Raw genomic sequence first — 20,281 nt, forward strand, 5'->3', positions numbered from 1 at the left:
TAGAAATCGATTTTATACAGTCGATTGCGTATGTCCACACTAAGCACATTAAATCGGCGGAGTGCGTCCTCACTACCGTGGCTAGCATCCCACAGTTCCTGCAGTCTCCATTGCCCATTGGAATTCTGGGCTAAGCTCCCAATGCCTGATGGGGCAAAAACATTGTTGCATGTGGTTTTGGGTACATGTCATCAGTTGCCCCTCCCTCCATGAAAGCAACATCAGACAATCATTTTGTGCCTTTTTCCCATGAAGACACCATACCACGGCAAGCATGGAGCCCGCTCAGCTCACCGTCACTGCTGCTGTTGCGTCCTGGGTGCTGCTGGCAGCAGATGGCGCAGTAGAACTGCTAACCATCATCATCCACCGCTTCCGCTGGAGCTCTGCTCTCCTGTTCTTGTAAATGAGCTCAGTCTCAATAGCAAATTTCTACAAGTTGTCAGAAATCTGCGCGGTGCTAACCGTTGTCATCAACCGCTTCCGCTACAACTCTGCTCTCCTGTAGACGCCATACCATGGCAAGCATGGAGCCCGCTCAGCTCACCGTCACCCCTGCTGTTGTGAGCATTGTAAACACCTTGAGTATTATCCTTGAGTATATGCAGAACCAGGCTAAGAGATGCCAGCACGAGGAGGATTTTGATGAGGATATGGATACAGACATTCCTGAAAGCACGGGCTGTGGTAATTGGGACATCATGGCGGCAATGGGGCTGGTTGATACAGTGGAATGCCGATTCTGGGCCAGGCAAACAAGCACAGACTGGTGGGACCACATTGTGTTGCAAGTATGGGATGATTCACAGTGGCTGCGAAACTTTCACATGCGTAAGGCCACTTTCCTGGAACTCTGTGAGTTGCTTTTCCCCACCCTGAAGTGCAGGAATACCAAGATGAGAGCTGCCCTGACAGTTGAGAAGCGAGTGGTGATAGCCCTGTGGAAGCTTGCAATGCTGACTGCTACCGGTCAGTTGGGAATCAATTTGGAGTGGGCAAGTCTACTTTGGGGGCTGCTGTGATCCAAGTAGCCAATGCAATTGTTGATGTTCTGTTATCAAGGGTAGTGACTCTGGGAAATGTGCAGGTCATAGTGGATGGCTTTGCTGCAATGGGGTTCCCTAACTGTGGTGGGGTGATAGACGGAACGTATATCCCCATCTTGGCACCGGACCACCTTGCCAACCAGTACATAAACCGCAAGGGGTACTTCTCAATGGTTCTGCAAACACTGGTGGATCACAAGGGACGTTTCACCGACATCAACGTGAGATGGCCAGGAAAGGTGCATGGTGCTGCATCTTTAGGAACTCCAGGCTGTTCAAGCAGCTGCAAGAAGGGACTTACTTCCCAGACCAGAAAATTACTATTGGGGATGTTGAAATGCCAATAGTTATCCTTGGGGACCCAGGCTACCTCTTGCTCCCATGGCTCATAAAGCCTTACATCGGCAGCCTGGATGCTAGTAAGGAGCAGTTCAACTATAGGCTGAGCAAGTGCAGAACGGTGGTAGAATGTGCCTTTGGATGTTTAAAAGCTCACTGGCGCTGTTTGCTGACTAGGTCAGACCTCAGTGAAACCAAAATTCCCATTGTTATTGCAGCTTGCTGTGTGCTCCATAATATCTGTGAGATTAAGGGGGAAACCTTTATGGTGGGGTGGGAGGTTGAGGCAAATCGCCTGGCATCCGATTATGAGCAGCCAGACACCAGGGTGATTAGAAGAGCACAGCTAGGCGCGCTGCGCATCAGAAAGGCTTTTAAAACCAGTTTCATGACTGGCCAGGCTTCGGTGCGACAGTTGTGTGTGTTTCTCCTTGATGCAAACCCACCCCCTTTGTTGATTTTAATTCCCTGTAAGACAACCACCCCCCCCACCCCCCGTTCAAAATAAAGTAGCTATTGTTTTGCAACCATGCATTCTTTCTTTAATAATTAAAAAAAAATAGATAATGGACAAGGTATCCCAGGTGGGGTGGGGGAGGAGGGAAGGACAAGGCCACATTGTTTATTGTAGCCATACTGCAAATCAAACTGCTTGAATGACAGCCTTCTGTTGCTTGGGCCATCCTCTGGAGTGGAGTGGCTGGGTGCCCGGAGCCTCCCTCCCCTACCCCCCCCCCCCGTTTCTTTGGCGTCTGGGTGAGGAGGCTATGGAACATGTGGAGGAGGGTAGGCGGTTATACAGTTGATGCAGCGGGGGTCTGTGGTCTGGCTGGCTTTCCTGCAGCTCCAACACATGCTTCATTATGTCTGTTTGCTCCCAAAACAGACCCTTCGGCATGTCTGTTTGCTCCCCCATTAGCTTGTGCATCGTGTCCTGCCTCCACTCTTCACGCTCACTCAATTCTTTCCTGGTCTCTGCCACTGAATGCCTCCATGCATTGAGCTGTCCCAGAGTACTGCATCAGTTCGTTTTTTTCACCTTCTAATCTGCGATAACCGCAGAAACGGAGATGATAGGGGGAGCGTAGAAACATTCGCACCTGTGGAGAGATAAAAAGGGAGAATAAAATTGAGTTGGCTTCTTACGCCTTTATAACATGTGGGAATATTTTCAAACTGCAGTGCCCCCTTTCCCCCGCCGCGTGGCTATTCTCCGGGATGATCCCTTCTCCCCCCCGACCCAGCAGGGTCAATTTTAGCGCCACTCCCCTCACTGGGTGGGAGTACAGAAGTCGATTTTAAGAGCCCTTTAGGTCAACAGAAGGGGTTGGTTGTGTGGACTCATTCATTTTTAAATGGACCTAATGTGGCTAAATTCGACCTAACCCCGGAGTGTAAACCAGGTCTTAGTCTTTCAGTGGAATTATCTCTATTGTTAAAAAGAAGTCTACAGTTTGGTTTACATACTCTGTATAATATGCTCTAAAATTGTTATCCATACTGTATGACAACCTAGCTATGCTGTTTGGGAAGAATCTACTAATTCCCCCTGTGATCATCATGTTTCCTCTGTCAGACCACCAGTTGGCTGCGTAGGTGTAACAATAACAGCAGTTTGATACTACATGCCAGTCATGAGATACAGGAACGCTAAGTAAGTTTGGTTGCACAGGTTTAAAGGAGGGCAGCATTTAGACTTATATCTTCTGCAGGGTGATAATTCTGCCTCAAGGAAAGAACTTGTAGACTCTGCAAGAAATTATTGCAAAATTCTGTTTTCCCCTTTTTTATTTTCAGTGGTTTGGTTTAAGAACATAATTCTTATATTTATTTTTATTTATTCTCTGTTGGTTATTTTATAGACACATATCCAGAAAAACTGAAAACTAAAGAAAGGAAAGGACAGAATACCCTCTGGATTTTCTTCCCATGTGCAGAGTATACTGACTGAAGCATTCAATCAACTCTGAGGATCAATGTATTTGTAAGTAGGTTTAACAGAATAAAACATCATTTATAAGGGGTTTGTGAATAATTTTAAGAACATTAATGTTCTTCCAGGCAGTCTCTCACCTGCACATGCAAACACGCACACACAGAAAGTTAAAAGAGCAGCGAGCAGGCAAAAACATTTTATGACTGGACATTATTGAGGAAGGAGAATAAGGTCTGAAACTCTCTTTATTTTTCTATAGGAAATGCTGAGCTCTTTGGAAAATCTTGCAAGAGGTTCTATTTGTAAGATTTCTTCTGTAGGCAGCATAAATTTGCCACTGTCTCTGGAAGGTGGCATATCAAAGAAAAGCCATGAGGGAATGGGCGGAATAAACTAAGGTGCAACCACTAGGGGTAATGGAGGGAGACAAGCTTCCAAAACTCCACCCTCCCTCCCCCAAATTTATTACTATTCTGTCTATGTCACTGTACTTGTAGGAATAATGAATTCTCAGTCCTGGACTCATCTGCTTCTACTCTAACTCCTTTTTTTTTTTTTATTTGCACCATAGCAAGAAATCACCACTAACTGACGTGGTGAATACCCACCAAACTTGATTAGTCTCAGTCACGTGCCTGTTAATTATGGGAGGAGGTGACAAAGGACAATTTTGAGATGTTTACAGGACATATAGAGATCTTTCTGTTTGATAAACTAAACTAAATTTCTGTGAGCACTAGAGTGACAAGTGGCTAAGGTGTTTTTTTTTTTTTATGTATTTTAAAATTGAATGTCACCAATGTGATTCAAGCCAAGTTGGAAAAATCATTATGCTTATAGGTGCGAATTTGATGGATATTCTGTGATGTTAGTCTGTCAGTACAAAGTATCTGTATTTCATTAGTTTGAGTTTGGAGATTTTGCTGTTTTGGGAGTTTATATGTGTGTGACTGGGCAGGGTTGTTGGTTTTCTGGTGTTTGCAGTTTAATCACCACATACAAAAAGCCATTGCCATAGATCCATTTCTATGGAAAATGTATAGCTCTAATGTTGGAAAATCCTACATTCCATTTTGTTGATTGAAAAAATGGAAATATTGTGAACTGAATATGATTTTACAAGTACATAGACCTTTAGGGATGGGTATTTTAGCTGATTCTCTATTCCCTGCCCAGCCAAAAATTCAGCTGACATCGATCAGAAGTTTGGGCACTACAAATGCAGGATTTAGTTTCAAATTTGAAGTGCGTAGCCTTATTGGTATATTGGATCTTTGGGGGCAGATTTGAGGAATACTGTGACCATCCTATTTTAGCATCTATAAATCCTCATGCATACTAAACATTTTGTAGCCCAGAGGTTTACATTTCTTTGTCCCTAACAGCTTGATTTTTATGGTCTTTGAGATGCACAAATTCTACTGAAGCAAACTGGAATCTTGCATGTGAAATGACAGCATTACCAGGCCCCTAAATACATGAAAATCCAGATAGTTTTGTATGTATTCACCATTTTTCCCCTCAAGGTCAAATAGATAACTATATTTTTGACACTTAATTCTCTTTGTCATCTAAAAATATTCTGCATCTAATGAAAAGCTTCAAACTTTTTGAATATGCAGTATTATTGTAAGTAATTTTTTCAAGATTTTTTGGCTTAAAGGTGACTTTTGAAATGGTGTCGGGATGGGGCGGCTCTATGTATTTTGCCGCCCCAAGCACGGCAGTCAGGTGGCTTTCGGCGGCGCGCCTGCAGGAGGTCCGCTGGTAACGTGGATTCGACGACATGCCTGCGGGAGGTCCCACAGTCCCGTGCCTTCGGAGTACCTGTCGCCGAATTGCCGCCAAAGCCGCATAACAGGCGGACCTCCTGCAGGCATGCCTCCAAAGGCAGCTTGACTGCTGCCCTCATGGCGACCGGCAGGCTGCCCCCCACGGCTTGCCGCCCCAGGAACGCGCTTAGAGCGCTGGTGCCTGGAGCCGCCCCTGTCTGGGGAATGCAGTTTGCCATCTGTTACCTTAATAGAAATTATTATTATTATTATTATTTTAATTCTCTATAATCATAGGCCAACATGAGCTTTTTTTCTTTCTTTAGATAATTTAGAGGAGTCTGATTTTCAGACGATGAATGATGCTGTGCACTTGAAGCCCATTTCAGGTTGGATACTCAGAAACTGAAGCCCCCCGTTATATCCATATAACCCTACTAACCACAGAGAGGTTGCAGTAGTTGTGGCCCAGTATACTTCCTGATAAAACCCGGAAATATCTCTGCACAGCACGTTGAGTAGTGGAAGTGGCACCCTCATTAATTTTGAACTTTCCCTTATAGGGTCACATATATTATAACATTTTAATATACTGTAGTTTTTAATCTTCTTTGGAGCAAAGTGGCTCTTTAGTGAAAACCATTTGTGTGCACGATGTAACTGAGATTCACACAGTAAAGTACAATTTGATTCACTTGAACATGGAAATTGACTGTTTTATAAGTCATTTGTGCATGATTAGTACAGCTATATTGTACATTATAACTTAGGAAACCTACAGCAGTTGTAGAACAGTAATATTGAAAGAGGCTGTCCAATACATTTGTTTCTTTGACAACAAGTGATTGATTTTAATTTGTCAAATTGTAGTGCTAGGGGTATTTTCTTAGAAAGCTGAAAGGATACTTATTAAAACAATAGTTGCACTAAAATATGGCAAGTCAAATTTGATCATATCTTTTGTCAAAATAAAACCAAATCAGGAGATCAACTCATGAGTCATTGTTAAATTTAAGTGTAAGGTAGAGGAAAAATGAGAATATATTATGAATTTTTGTCAATTTGTATAATTTTTCAGTTAGGCAGTCATAAATCAAGGAATATTGTATTTTTGAGGCTCGTTAAAGAGACATTATACATCGGAATAGTGAAGCAGTCAGCATAATGAAATTATGAATGCCTAAGTATAACTATCTGTATGTAAATTATGTGAGACAGATTTGCTAATGTTACAGAGGAGAATAACAATCTATTTGACAGTTCCCTGTAGGTGCTACTTCTGGATGCAAGTGACAGATGTTAAATGTAAACCTCTTCAACAGCAATCACTTATTAGCATGCGGGGAAGAGTGGGAGGAGGCAATATAGAATAGGATAAATAGCAGATAGTGTCATTTAAATAATTTGTTCTTATACTGCTATATGGCCATTTTTTAAAATGATTATTTTTTTATTGACAAAGCTCAGGTATATGAGGAAGCAATCTAGAATTTAATTTAGAAAAAAAATGTTGCTCAAAGAATCTACAACTTTAAGAGAATGAACTGAATACTGTAGGTAAAACTAGGTGAAGAAAACTGTTTATGGTATGTTTCATTGCCTTTTTATTAGCAATCTACTTATTTTTTGTGATTGTTTCATTTGAAAGTATTCAGTGAATATTCATTAAATTTCACTATGGTAAGAGTGTTGGTAGTGTGTTTGCTGGTGGTTGTTACCACTATGTGGTTGGTCAGCTTAGGCACATGGTATTGTTTGTGTCTTCTGACAGATGAGTGTTACCATAATAAAGATGGGGAAAATATGATTCGTTGGGCCCTTAATACTTTTGGAGAGATGTTAGGAAGAATTTTTGGAGACAGGAGGATTAGGGAAGTTGTAGAAGATTTTAAACTTATATTATTTCTGTATCACTTAGACCAGACCTAGCCTAACACATTATTGGTAGAAAATATAAGATATTATGATATTATAGATGGGGGGAAATCGGGAGCTTGTAAAATCCATTTCCTAAACAGAGATCATCATTAAAGTAGTTCAGAAAACTATCAACTACTGTTGCAGTAATCAGAGGGGTAGCCGTGTTAGTCTGAATCTGTAAAAAGCAACAGAGGGTCAACAGAGGGTGCCACAGGATCCTCTGTTGCTTGTTGCAGTAGTGTCTCTCTCATGTTATTTCATAATTAATTGTTACGTGTTTATATACCTTAATATAATGTGAAAACTAATGCAAGGAGTCAGGAAACGTGGTTAATAGAAGCATAGACACACAGCATTATTTTCACGAAAGTGTTCTTCTATCCTCCAATGGAAATCTTCTAAACTGCCAACAAAACTGGTATTCACGGGAGAAACTAAAATGGGGAGAGCTTATTGTTGAAAAATATCTGTTAATTTAGCCTTCATACTATCTCCTGCCTATTAATGTTATGAAGTCTTAGATACTCTAGCATCATAGAATCGCAGGACTGGAAGGAACCTTGAGAGGTCATCTAATGTATTTATAGATGTATTTAAGTTTTCTTGTTACCCTCTAGCTAGTTTAATCTCATTTTGCATCTTGGCCTTTCTAATTTTTTCCTTACATACTTGTTTGTTTATATTAATCCTTTGTAATTTATCCTTGAGTTTCAGATCATTGACGATCTCCTGGTTAAGACTGGGTGGTTGCTTGCCATATTTTCAATCTTTCCCATGCAATGGGATAGTTTGTTCTTGTGCCCTTAATAATGTCTCTTTGAAAAACTGCCAATTATATACACTTGCTTTCTGTTTTCTTCTGCTAACTGATAGTGTTGCTTTGTGTAACTTGTATTAAATCTCTTATCCACTTGGTGGTTCAATGGACCTGCAATAGGGTGCATGCACCACTGTGGTGCCTCCTGACGCATTCTTGGGAATTAGCTCTGCATGTTAGTGCGCCCTCTTCGGGTAATGCCTCACTGCTGTCACTCCTGCTCTAGGACCCATGTCTCTCCAAGGACCATGGCGTCCTCTTCAGTGACACAGCCCTCCGACTGTGCCACACACTGTGCTCCCCCCTTCCAGGGGACTGCAGTCCACTGTTCAGCCACTTCCCTTAGTGGCTACTGCAGCGAATTGTCTGGCCACTTCCTCGTGGCCCCAGCATCCTCTTTGCTCTTGCCTCAGCATCTCAGTCTGCAACCTCAGCAGCCAGCCAGGGGCTCACTCTCACTCCCCTGGTTCCTGTTAGGAGCCCTGCTCTGTCCAGGGTGCTGGCAGTTCTCTCAGCCCTCCAAAGACACAGTCCTTCCTCTCTGGGTTCCCAGCAGAGAACTGAACTTCTCTGCTCTGGAGCTCCCTTTTTATATGGTCCTCATTGGCCCTGATTGGCTGCTCCCTTCAGCCCTTCTCTGATTGGCTGCCTCCAGTTCAGCCTCCCTAGGGCTGCTTTTAACCCCTTTTCTGCCAGTGAGAGGCAGCCACTCCATCTCAGGACCCTTGCAGATTTATAATTACATAAGAATGGCCATACTGGGTCAGACCAAAGGTCCATCCAGCCAAGTATTCTGTCTACCGACAGTGACCAATGCCAGGTGTCCCAGAGGGAGTGAACCTAACAGGTAGTGATCAAGTGATCTCTCTCCTGCCATCGATCTCCACGCTCTGACATACAGAGGCTAGGGACACCATTCCTTACCCAATGAAAATTCATTTTCATGGTTTTAAATAATCAAACATGCATGCACTGTATGATTGACTTACTGGACATATTTTTTGTTCTCCTTGTTGTTGTTTTGTTTGCTAATTTGTTTCTTTCTTCCTTTGTTTTGAGTTAAGGAATTCTTTTCTCTCTTTCTTTCTTTTTAAGAGGCAGTTACAGATCACTACATATACCAGTTTTTTTCCACATCATTCAATGTGTTCTGACTTTCTGTATATGTGTTTCCCTTAATGCAATTCAGATATACCATTTTATTAACAACTTAATAATTAAGAGTTCTTTCTCATGTAAGTTCTTACCTGTGCTTACGTGGATCAGATGGCCAATCTAACCAAAGGGAGAAAATATTCCTACCAGACTCTAAAAAGGGGCAAACTGGTCAGGCCCACAGCAAGATGGAAATCTAGTTCTGACAGTTAAATTAACTTATAGTATGGAGCAGGTAGGTCAGCATTTGGGGGCCCAAGATGGACTTAAGTTGTGGTAGATGAGGGGTCCATGGAAGGTAATCAGTTACCATGTCTCTCATAAATAAGCTGTAGTTCGAGGCTTCTGTCCCCACCTAAAATTGCTGGCTGTGCCTAGGAGATTGGCAGGGTAGGATGCTTGAGTTTTGGTTAAAACATTTATTCCATTTCATTGGTAATTATGCTTCATTGGCAACAATTGTTTTTTTATTCAGACTGTCTGATTGAACTGAACAAATGAACGTCACTTTTGTGTAGTTTTAACTTGATTACTGAAAAATAAAGTTTGATAAACAATTATTAAACAAAATTTCAAATGTGAAGTAAACTCTATGAATAGATGAAGAAAAAGATTTATTTTGCTATATATTAGCACAAACTGTAGTGTGCCACAAATAGAACACTGGATACTGTAATTAGCAATATGCTCATGTCTTAGCTTGCACACAAGAAGCAGCTATCTTTAATGCTAATGGCTGTTGTTGATATTCATTAAGAATACAACACCATAAACTATACCCTTAGAAGATGAAACAAATATTCTGCTTCTTTCTCTTCACGGTAATGTATCATCTTTCTTTCTCTCCAAAATACTTCAGTGGTATTTTTTATTAAAGGAAAACTCCATTGTCTTTCATTAATATTATTTCAGATTCATCTCATCATGTATCAAAAACAATAATATTAGCTTTCTTTCTTCATTAAATGAATCACATGACTAACAGAAATAAGACTGTTTCAAGGATATACACTCAGTATGTTTTTCAGACATATAAAACTTCAGTACAGAAACTGATCTGGTGCAGAATATGGCAACCCATTTCATGAGCAATTTCCTTCTCTGTTAACACAGCACATTTGTGCTCCTTGAACTGCATTGGCTGTGTGCTGGTTTCCAGGAAGTCAGGATATTAATTTTGACCTATGAAACACTAAATGCTTTTGGACCAGTCTGTTTGTGAGGCACTCTCTCTTCCCATGCCACACTGCTTCATTGGGTTCAGTTGAGCTGCCTTTGCTGGAGCCCACTTGATATAAAAGAAAGGAAACTGTGGGCAGTGCATTGTCCATAAGAAGTAGTGGGGTTTTGGAATTTTACTCTCTCCATTGGTCCAAAATAGTTTGAATCTGTGATCTTATGGGTATACTGTAAAGTCCATCACTCTATCCAGGGTTGGTTGGTTGTTTTGGAGGGGAAGAAGGGTGCAGTAAGAGCTGGTATTTGTGGGTCTGGTGAGATATTACTGAATTGTTGTTCATGGGGTATCATGTTTTGGGGATTGTCTTTTTATTATTTTTTTATTTTCTAAAAAGAAGTTACTGGTTTCCACTCATATTTATATTTGTGGTTTCAAAATGAATACAGCCAATCATAGGCCCTTCTTCACATTAGCTGGAAACAAATGATATTTAGTAATATATATTTTAACTCATATTGGTATTTTTGAATTTTCACAATGTATTTTAATACATCTATGCCAGTAAATCAACAACCTTTCTTCTAGAAATACTGGAATGTTCCTTCTAATTTTTAGTACAGGAAATGTGTTGTAGGGGAATGTTGCCTGTATCTTGTAATATAGGTCTAAAAATGATGGGTCAGATCCTAAACCAATAGGTGTATTTCCCTTAACCTCAGTTAAGAATGTGGCCTATTGAGCAGAAATTAGCCTTTTATCTTTGAAATATATCTTCTAAGTTTATGGGAGTATAATGCAATATTCTGGAATGTGTCAGCAGCAGTAGGGGTTGACCCTGGGTTCAAATGTATGAGTATCTCCTGTGTGAGATAAAGAACCAGATTTCATAGCTGAAAGGCTGAAGCACATTCATAAACCACTCTACATATACTAGTTACTAAATGGAGGCACATTGTGTTAGCGTAGGTTACAAATAACATGGGACTACTAGATTCAACATGGTAAATGGACATAGAGTGGACAAGATCTCAACATAGCTAAAATATCAACTTTGCTGATGATTCAAATGCATCCACGTGACCATTACCATGATAAATAGGTCAGAGTTTTGATGTGTTACAGTTTGTGTGGATGAATGGGTACCCAGTCCTGTTGGCTTACAAGACAATAACAGCTGTCTGCCCTAGCTTTATCTGTATCAAATGCCCATGTACAGAAATATTTGTTTCCATGTCATCAGTAAGTATCAGTGCCATGACAAAGCACCATCAAGGAACAGCATGGAACTTATTGGGGTACAGTAGTACCTAAAGGCCCATTCATGAATTTGGTTCAGCTGTGCCAAATTTTGTACATGGGCATTTGCCAGTTATGACATATAGAGATGTCTTTTTTTAAATAGATGGCTTTTATCCTTCTCTCTTTTTTTTGTACAATAATGTATCCTTCCCTTCCTACCTCCAACCTTTGCCACACACCTGAGTTTGAAGCCATGACTATATCATTATGAAAGTAGAGATTAACTTTTTGTACAAGATAACTATTTTATAGTTGAAAGTTAATTGATACCACAAATGTCAGCTGGCCCTTTCCTTGCTACACATCATTGTCATCTACATGGCATGCTGTGCACATTAGGCATCCATGATTTCTAGGAGTAACATGATGCAATTCATATCATGTATGATGCAATATCAGCTTCAGATTGCATCATTCATTGTTTTGCCTAAAAAGCAAGTACTGTCCAAACCCAGTCATAGATTTAGTCATAGATCCAGTCAAAGATGTATTTTAGTCATTTCTGGTTTAAATTGAGATCCTTTCCCTTTATAACTCACTTATCCTCCGCCATTCCCAAGTCAAGGGTCGTATATACTGACCCAATAGCATATCTTGAAAACTAGAGCCAATCAACAAAAATCATGCTTAAAATTGTTCTCAGTGACCCAGAATTAGTAAAGTTTGACTACATTTATTACAGCATTTTGGCTGTAGAGCAGTGTTATTAGAAACAGAGCTAGTTGTGTTTGTGATGACTGAGATAACTGCCTGGTGAATAGCCTGTCAGGTGTAAATGTAGCTGATCTCACAAGATACCTAGATAGCATTTATAGGTAGTGTTGGGAAGATCCAGTTATCATGGTACATGGAGGTACCAGTGACATAGGGAAACAGATGTAGAGAGGAGGGGAGGGAAGTTCTGGAGGTCAAATTTAGTCTGCTAGGTAAGTGATTAGACTCCAGGACATGGTAGCATTCTCTGAAATGCTTCCAGTTCCATGCACAGAGCCAGTAAGACAGGCAGAACTACAAAGTCTAAATGCATAGGAGAGACAATGGCATAGGGTGGAGAGATTTAGGTTTATTAAGAACTGGGGAACGTTTTGGGGAAGGAATAGGCTACCTAGGTGGGATGGGCTCCACCTTAAACATAATGGAACCAGACTGCTGGTACATAAAATTTAAAAGGTCGTAGAGGATGTTTTTAAATTAAGGGCTTGAGGAAAACCAACAGGGGTGGAGAAGCACATGGTTCGGGCAGGGACATCCCCTAGGGATGAATTGATTAAAGAGGGAACTCCATATCCTAGTATTGAGGATAGGAAATAAGTTGATAAAGGACTGGTAGGAGCTAGTGAGTAACAGTCAAATGTAAAAAAAGTGCCATTTAAGCATAACACATGAAAGCAAGTAACTCAATAATGAAAAAATTTACAAGTGATTATGTCAAATACTAGATGTCTAAATACTAAGATGGGTGGACTAAAGTTCCTGGCATTACATGAGAGATTGATATAATAGGTGTCATGGAAACTTGTTGAAATGAAGATAATCAATGGGACACAGTAGTACCAAGGTACAACATAAATAGGAATTACAGAGTAGATGAGGAGTGACACTATTCTTTTTAAGGTGAAAATCTTAAATTAATCAAACAGTTTTATCTATGAATAGAAATATATCTGTAGGAATGTACTACTGACCATCTGACCAGGATGGTGACAGTGAAATGCTAAAGGAGGTTAGAGAGGCTACAAAAACACAGAAAACCAATAATAATGGGGGATTTCAACTATCTTCATATTGACTATGTAAATGTCTCCTCGTGACGTGATGCAGAGATAAAATGTCTAGACACCATAAATGACAGCTTCTTGGAGCAGCTAGCTCTGGAACCCATAATGGGAGACACAATTCTTGATTTAGTCCTAAGTGGAACACAAAATCTGATCCAAGAGGTAACTATAGCTGAACTGCTCAGTAATAGTGACCATAATGCAATTAAATCTAGCATCCTTGTATGGTGAAAATACCAAAAAACCTCACCACAGTAATAACTAATTTTAAAATTAGTTTACTACATATGAATGAGAGTGCTAGTTAGTTAGAAATCTAAAAGAATATTAATGAGGGTAAAATGTGTGAAAGCATGGAGATCACTTAAAAACACCATAACAGAGGCTCAGACTAAATGTATAGCACAACGGACAATAAAAGGACAAAATAATGCCACAATGGCTAGTAGTAGAGGCCTTGAGAGACAAAGACATCCTTTAAAAATTGGAAATCAAAATATGAGGAAAATAGGAAGGAGCACAATCTCTGGCAAATAAAATATAGCAGTATTATATGGCAGGCCAAGACAGAACATGAGAATAAACTTACTAAACATGCAAAATGTAATAGAAATGTAAAAACAGTAAATGTAAAAAACAGTAACAATAAAAAGTACAGGTTTCAGAGTAGCAGCCGTGTTAGTCTGTATCCGCAAAAAGAACAGTTAGAGACTAACAAATTTATTAGAGCAGAAGCTTTCTTGGACTACAGCCCACTTCTTCGGATGCATATAGAGTGGAATAAATATTGAGGAGATATATATACACACATACAGAGAGAATAAACAGGTGGGAGTTGTCTTACCAACTCTGAGAGGCCAATTAAGTAAGAGAAAAAAAACTTTTGAAGTGATAATCAAGATAGCCCAGTACAGACAGTTTGATAAGAAGTGTGAGAATACTTACAAGGGGAGATTCAATGTTTGTAATGGCTCAGCCATTCCCAGTCCTTATTCAATCCTGAGTTGATTGTGTCTAGTTGATTGTGTCTACATATCACACAGACTATGCTGAGAGACTGTGTCACACACTCTCAAAGAAACTGGGAAACCACCTGATCAGCATCCTATACAGCAAACAGGGAAAGATTAAGAATGAGCTCTCAAAACTGGATACTCTGATAAGAAGCCAACCTTCCACACAAACTTCCTCATGGATAGACTTTACAAAAACTAGACAAGCCATTTACAAGACAAACTTTGCCTCTCTACAAAGGAAAAAGGACACTAAACTATCTAAACTGCTACATGCCACAAGAAGCCACAACAGTAGTTCCCTTAACCCACCCAGCAATATTGTTAATCTTTCCAGCTATACTCTTAGCCCAGCAGAAGAGTCTGTCCTATCTCGGGGCCTCTCCTTTTGTCCCTCCAGACCCATGAATATGATACAGTTCTGCGGTGACCTAGAATCCTACTTTCGACGTCTCCGACTCAAAGAATATTTCCAACATACCTCTGAACAGCATACTAACCCACAGAATCCCCCCTACCAGCATTACAAAAAAAAGGATTCTGCGTGGACTCCTCCGGACGGTCGAAACAATAGACTGGATTTCTACATAGATTGCTTCCATCAATGTGCAAAGGCTGAAATTGTGGAAAAGCAACATCACTTGCCCCATAACCTCAGCCATGCTGAACACAACGCCATCTACAGCCTCAGAAATAACCCTAACATCATAATCAAAAAGGCTGACAAAGGAGGTGCTGTCGTCATCATGAATAAATTGGAATATGACCAAGAGGCTGCTAGACAGCTCTCTAACACCACATTCTACAGGCCATTATCCTCTGATCCCACTGAGGATTACCTAAAGAAACTATACCATCTGCTAAAAAAACTCCCTGACAAAGCACAAGAACAAATCTGTACAGACACATGCCTAGAACCCCGACCAGGGGTATTCTATTTGCTACCCAAGATCCATAAACCTGGAAATCCTGGACGCCCTATCATCTCAGGCATTGGCACCCTAACATCAGGCTTGTCTGGTTATGTGGACTCTCTCCTCAGACCCTACGCTACCAGCACTCCCAGCTATCTTCGAGACACCACTGACTTCCTGAGGAAACTACAATCCATCGGTGATCTTCCAGAAAACACCATCCTGGCCACTATGGACGTAGAAGCCCTCTACACCAATATTCCACACAAAGATGGACTACAAGCTATCAGGAACAGTATCCCCGATAATGTCACAGCTAACCTGGTGGCTGAACTTTGTGATTTTGTCATCACCCACAACTATTTCACATTTGGGGACAATATATACCTTCAAGGCAGCGGCACTGCTATGGGTACCCGCATGGCCCCACAATATGCCAACATTTTTATGGCTGACTTAGAACAACGCTTCCTTAGCTCTCGTCCCCTAACGCCCCTACTCTACTTGCGCTACATTGATGACATCTTCATCATCTGGACCCATGGAAAAGAAGCCCTTGAGGAATTTCACCATGATTTCAATAATTTCCATCCCACCATCAACCTCAGCCTAGATCAATCCACACAAGCGGTCCATTTCCTGGACACTACTGTGCTAATAAGCGATGGTCACATAAATACCACCCTATACCGGAAACCTACTGACTGCTACACTTACCTACATGCCTCCAGCTTCCATCCAGGACACACCACACGATCCATTGTCTACAGCCAAGCTCTAAGATATAACTGCATTTGCTCCAATCCCTCAGATAGAGACAAGCACCTACAAGATCTCTATCAAGCATTCTTAAAACTACAATACCCACCTGCTGAAGTGAAAAAAACAGATTGACAGAGCCAGACGAGTACCCAGAAGTCACCTCCTACAAGACAGGCCCAACAAAGAAAATAACAGAACACCACTAGCTGTCACCTTCAGCCCCCAACTAAAACCTCTCCAGCGCATCATCAGAGATCTACAACCTATCCTGAAAGATGATCCTTTACTCTCACAGATCTTGGGAGACAGACCTGTCCTCACTTACAGACAACCCCCCAACCTAAAGCAAATACTCACCAGCAACCACACATCACTGAACAAAACCACTGACCCAGGAACCTATCCTTGTAACAAAGCCCGATGCCAACTCTGTCCACATATCTATTCAAGTGACATCATCATAGGACCTAATCACATCAGCCATACCATCAGGGGCTTGTTCACCTGCACATCTATCAATGTGATATATGCCATCATGTGCCAGCAATGCCCCTCTGCCATGTACATTGGCCAAACCGGTCAGTCTCTACGCAAAAGAATTAATGGACACAAATCTGACATCAGGAATCATAATACTCAAAAACCAGTGGGAGAACACTTTAACCTGTCTGGTCATTCAATGACAGACCTGCGGGTGGCTATATTACAACAGAAAAACTTCAAAAACAGACTCCAATGAGAGACTGCTGAGCTGGAATTGATATGCAAACTAGACACAATCAACTCAGGATTGAATAAGGACTGGGGATGGCTGAGCCATTACAAACATTGAATCTATCTCCCCTTGTAAGTATTCTCACACTTCTTATCAAACTGTCTGTACTGGGCTATCTTGATTATCACTTCAAAAGTTTTTTTTTCTCCTACTTAATTGGCCTCTCAGAGTTGGTAAGATAACTCCCACCTGTTTATTCTCTCTGTATGTGGTGTATATATATCTCCTCAATATTTATTCCACTCTATATGCATCCGAAGAAGTGGGCTGTAGTCCACGAAAGCTTATGCTCTAATAAATTTGTTAGTCTCTAAGGTGCCACAAGTACTCCTGTTCTTTTTAATAAAAAGTACATTAGAAACTGGCAGGCCTCCTATCATGCAGTGGGGCCACTAGATGACAGAGGTATTAAAGGAACAGTCAAGTCAGACAAGGCAGTCAAGGAAGACAAGTTAAATGAATTATTTTCATTGGTCTTCACTGCAGAGGATGTGGGGAAATACTCACGTCAGAGTTATTCTTTTTGGGCGACAAATTTGAAGCATTATCTGAAACTGAGGTGTAAATAGAAAAGGTTCTAGAACAAATTGATAAACTAAACAGTAATAAGTCACCTGGACCACATGATATTTACTCCAGAGTTCTGAAGGAACACAAATATGAAATTGCAGAACAACCAACTGTAATACATAATCTATCACTGAAATCAGCCTCTGTACCAAATAACTAGAAAGTAGCTAGTGCAACACTGATTGTTAAAAATTGCTCCAGAGGCAAGTCTGTCAATTGCAGGCTGATTGAACCTAAGTGCAATACTAGGCAAACTGATAGAACTATAGTAAAGAACAAAATTTATTAGACACAAACATGATATGTTGGGGAAGAGTCAACATGGCTTTTGTAAAGGGAAATTCTTTTTCACCAATCTATTAGAATTCTTTGAGGGAGTCAACAAACATGTGGATAAGAGCAGTCCACTTGATGTAGCATACTTGGATTTTCAGAAAGTCTTTGACGAGGTCCTTCATCAAAAGCTCTGAAGCAAACTAAGCAGTCATAGGGCTAGAAGGAACTGGTTAAAAGATAGGAGACAAAGGGTAATGATAAATAGTCAGTTTTCACAGTGGACAGGAGTGAACAGCAAGATTCCCAAGTATCTGTACATGGACTTGTGCTCTTCAACATATTAATTAATGATCTGGAAAAGGGATGAACAGTGAAGTGTCAAAGTTTCCAGACGATATGAAATTATTCAAGATAGTTAAGTCCAGAGCTGACTGCAAAGACTTACAAAGGGATCTCAAAAACTGGTGACTGGGCAACAAAATGGGAGATGAAATTCAGTGTTGATAAGTGCAAAGTAATGCCCATTGGAAAAAAAAATTCCAACTATACACACACGGTGATTGGTTCTAAATTAGCTATTACCACCCAAGAAAGAGATCTTAGACTCACTGTGGTTAATTCTCTGAAAACTTCCACTCAGTGAGCAGCAGAGGTCAAAAAGGCTAAGAGCATGCTAGAAACTATTATGAATGGGATAGAAAATAAGACATAAATGTCATAATGCCATAAAATGCCATAATATTAAACCCTGGTGCACCTACACGTTGAACACTGCTGTGCTGGTCATAGTATTTCAAAAAGGATAGAGAGGAATTGAAAAGAGAAGGGCAACAAAAGATGATCAAGGGTATGGAAAAGTGTCAGTACAAGAATAAAACTAAAAAGATTAGGGTTGTTTAGACGAGAAAAGAAACAACAAAAGGAGGATATGATAGAAATTATATAAAATCATGAATGGTGTAGAAAAAGTGAATAGAGAAGTATTATTTACCCTTTCCCACAACACAAAAATAAGATAGGAAGCAGGTTTAATAAAAAGACAGTACTTCTTCACACAAAGCACAGTCAATCTGTGGAACTCATTGCCATGGGATATTGTGATGGCCAAAAGTATAACTGAGTTTAAAAAAAAGAACTGGATAAATTCATAGAGGATAGGTCTATCAACGGCTATTAGCCAAGATGGTCAGGAATGTAACCCCATGCTTGAAGTGAACCTAAACCTCTGACTGCCAGAAGCCAGGAGTGGAAGATGGGGTGGATCACTCCATAACTGCCATGTGTTGATCATTCCCCCTGAGTATCTGGTACCTGTCACTGTAAGAAGATAGGATAATGGGCTGGTTGGACCATGGCCTCTCTCAGTATGACTATTGTTTTGTGCTTATGCTCACCTGGTAGCTCAGCATGTAGAAGGGAACAATAATGTGCGGTCCGTTGCCAGTAGATTGGCTTAGCAGAGACAGTTCTCAGATGCACAAATGGTCCCTGAAGGATCAAGTGGTGCAAAATATTTTCTCCATTTGAGGTCAATCCAGTACAGATCTGTTTGCGAGTAGGTTCAACAAAAAGACTTCAAAAGCAGGGAAAGACAATCAACCCATCTTAGATATTTTCCTGTTGCCTTGTGGAAAGAGACTTCTGTATGCGCTCCTCCCTGCCCCCTTTCTATTGATTCAGAGTGTGGGGAAGATGCATAAGGACAGGGGAAGGGTAATCCCAATTGCCCAAGTTTGGTCAATGCAGCAATGGTACACAGACCTGCCTCAGCTATTGGATGGAGTCAGCAACAGGCTTCCTTCATCTCCAGGCATGTTGTTGCAGCAGCAAGGCAAGATCCTCCATCCAGATCCTCAGTCTCTCCATTTGATGGACTCTAAGAGTAAATCTGCACTTATGGCAGCGAATGAAGTACAGACATGCCAGAATAGCAGGGTTAGCCAGTGAAGCACTACTTAAGTGAACAGAGACCTTAAGAGAGCCAGAATCCTTTACGCTCTATGGTTCTCTACAACCCAATTAGTGCGTTTCACAGGTACAGTGCTATTAGTGTCCCAGTGCCTCCCCAGCACTGGATACTTCCCCCATCAGAGTGAAAGTCTCCATCAGTGAGGAAAGGCCCTGGCAGGGGCCGGGGGGCAGCAGGAAAAGCCTCTGTCAGTGGGGAGTCACTGCCAGTGCCTTTTACTGTTAAGTGTACCTACACATCACAGTGTGGACACAGCCTGACTTTCACTGCAGTGTGTAGCTACATGTACCCTACATGCCTCTGCCAGTATACACAAGACCTAGGAGGTGCCTTTCAGAATCTCACCCCACATTTCTGAAGGAGATCCATTTAATAAGGCATGTGAAACCCATTGGTGAGTCTGTGTACCTTAGTCTTACACATGCTATGAATAAAAATAATTCATAAAAAAGCATCTTTAATATTGTAGGTAAGTTTAAGTTAATATTTTAGCTTTGTGTATGTCAAATATAGCAACAAAAACTGTGACACCAGTAGCAATATGTAAATGAGTAAAATTTGTATCCATCTGAGCTCTTGTCAGGTTACAGGAATATTGTATATATTTGTGTCTATAAGTATTCATTTGTCTAACATTCTAAGAAATACCAGCATTCTAGGTGCTGAGTAACTCTTTGTGAGAAGAAAAATCAGAGAAGTCTGTAATTATAGAGGTAGGTATAGAGGGTATAGAACGTTTCTTCTTGACTGGTAACTTGTG

The 20,281-nt window shown here is 40.8% G+C and overlaps 1 long non-coding RNA gene across 1 annotated transcript in view; it reads left to right on the plus strand.

The window, feature by feature from the left end:
- LOC117878618 overlaps positions 1-20,281 on the plus strand; it is a 336,345-nt gene that overhangs the window by 91,918 nt on the left and 224,146 nt on the right. Inside the window, exon 2 of the long non-coding RNA XR_004646026.1 lies at positions 3,248-3,369. This is a non-coding gene — a long non-coding RNA (uncharacterized LOC117878618). The remainder of the gene's footprint in view (positions 1-3,247; positions 3,370-20,281) is intronic.

Source organism: Trachemys scripta, chromosome 5 (assembly GCF_013100865.1).
Source record: "Trachemys scripta elegans isolate TJP31775 chromosome 5, CAS_Tse_1.0, whole genome shotgun sequence".
In the NCBI taxonomy this organism is placed as follows: Eukaryota; Metazoa; Chordata; order Testudines; family Emydidae; genus Trachemys; species Trachemys scripta.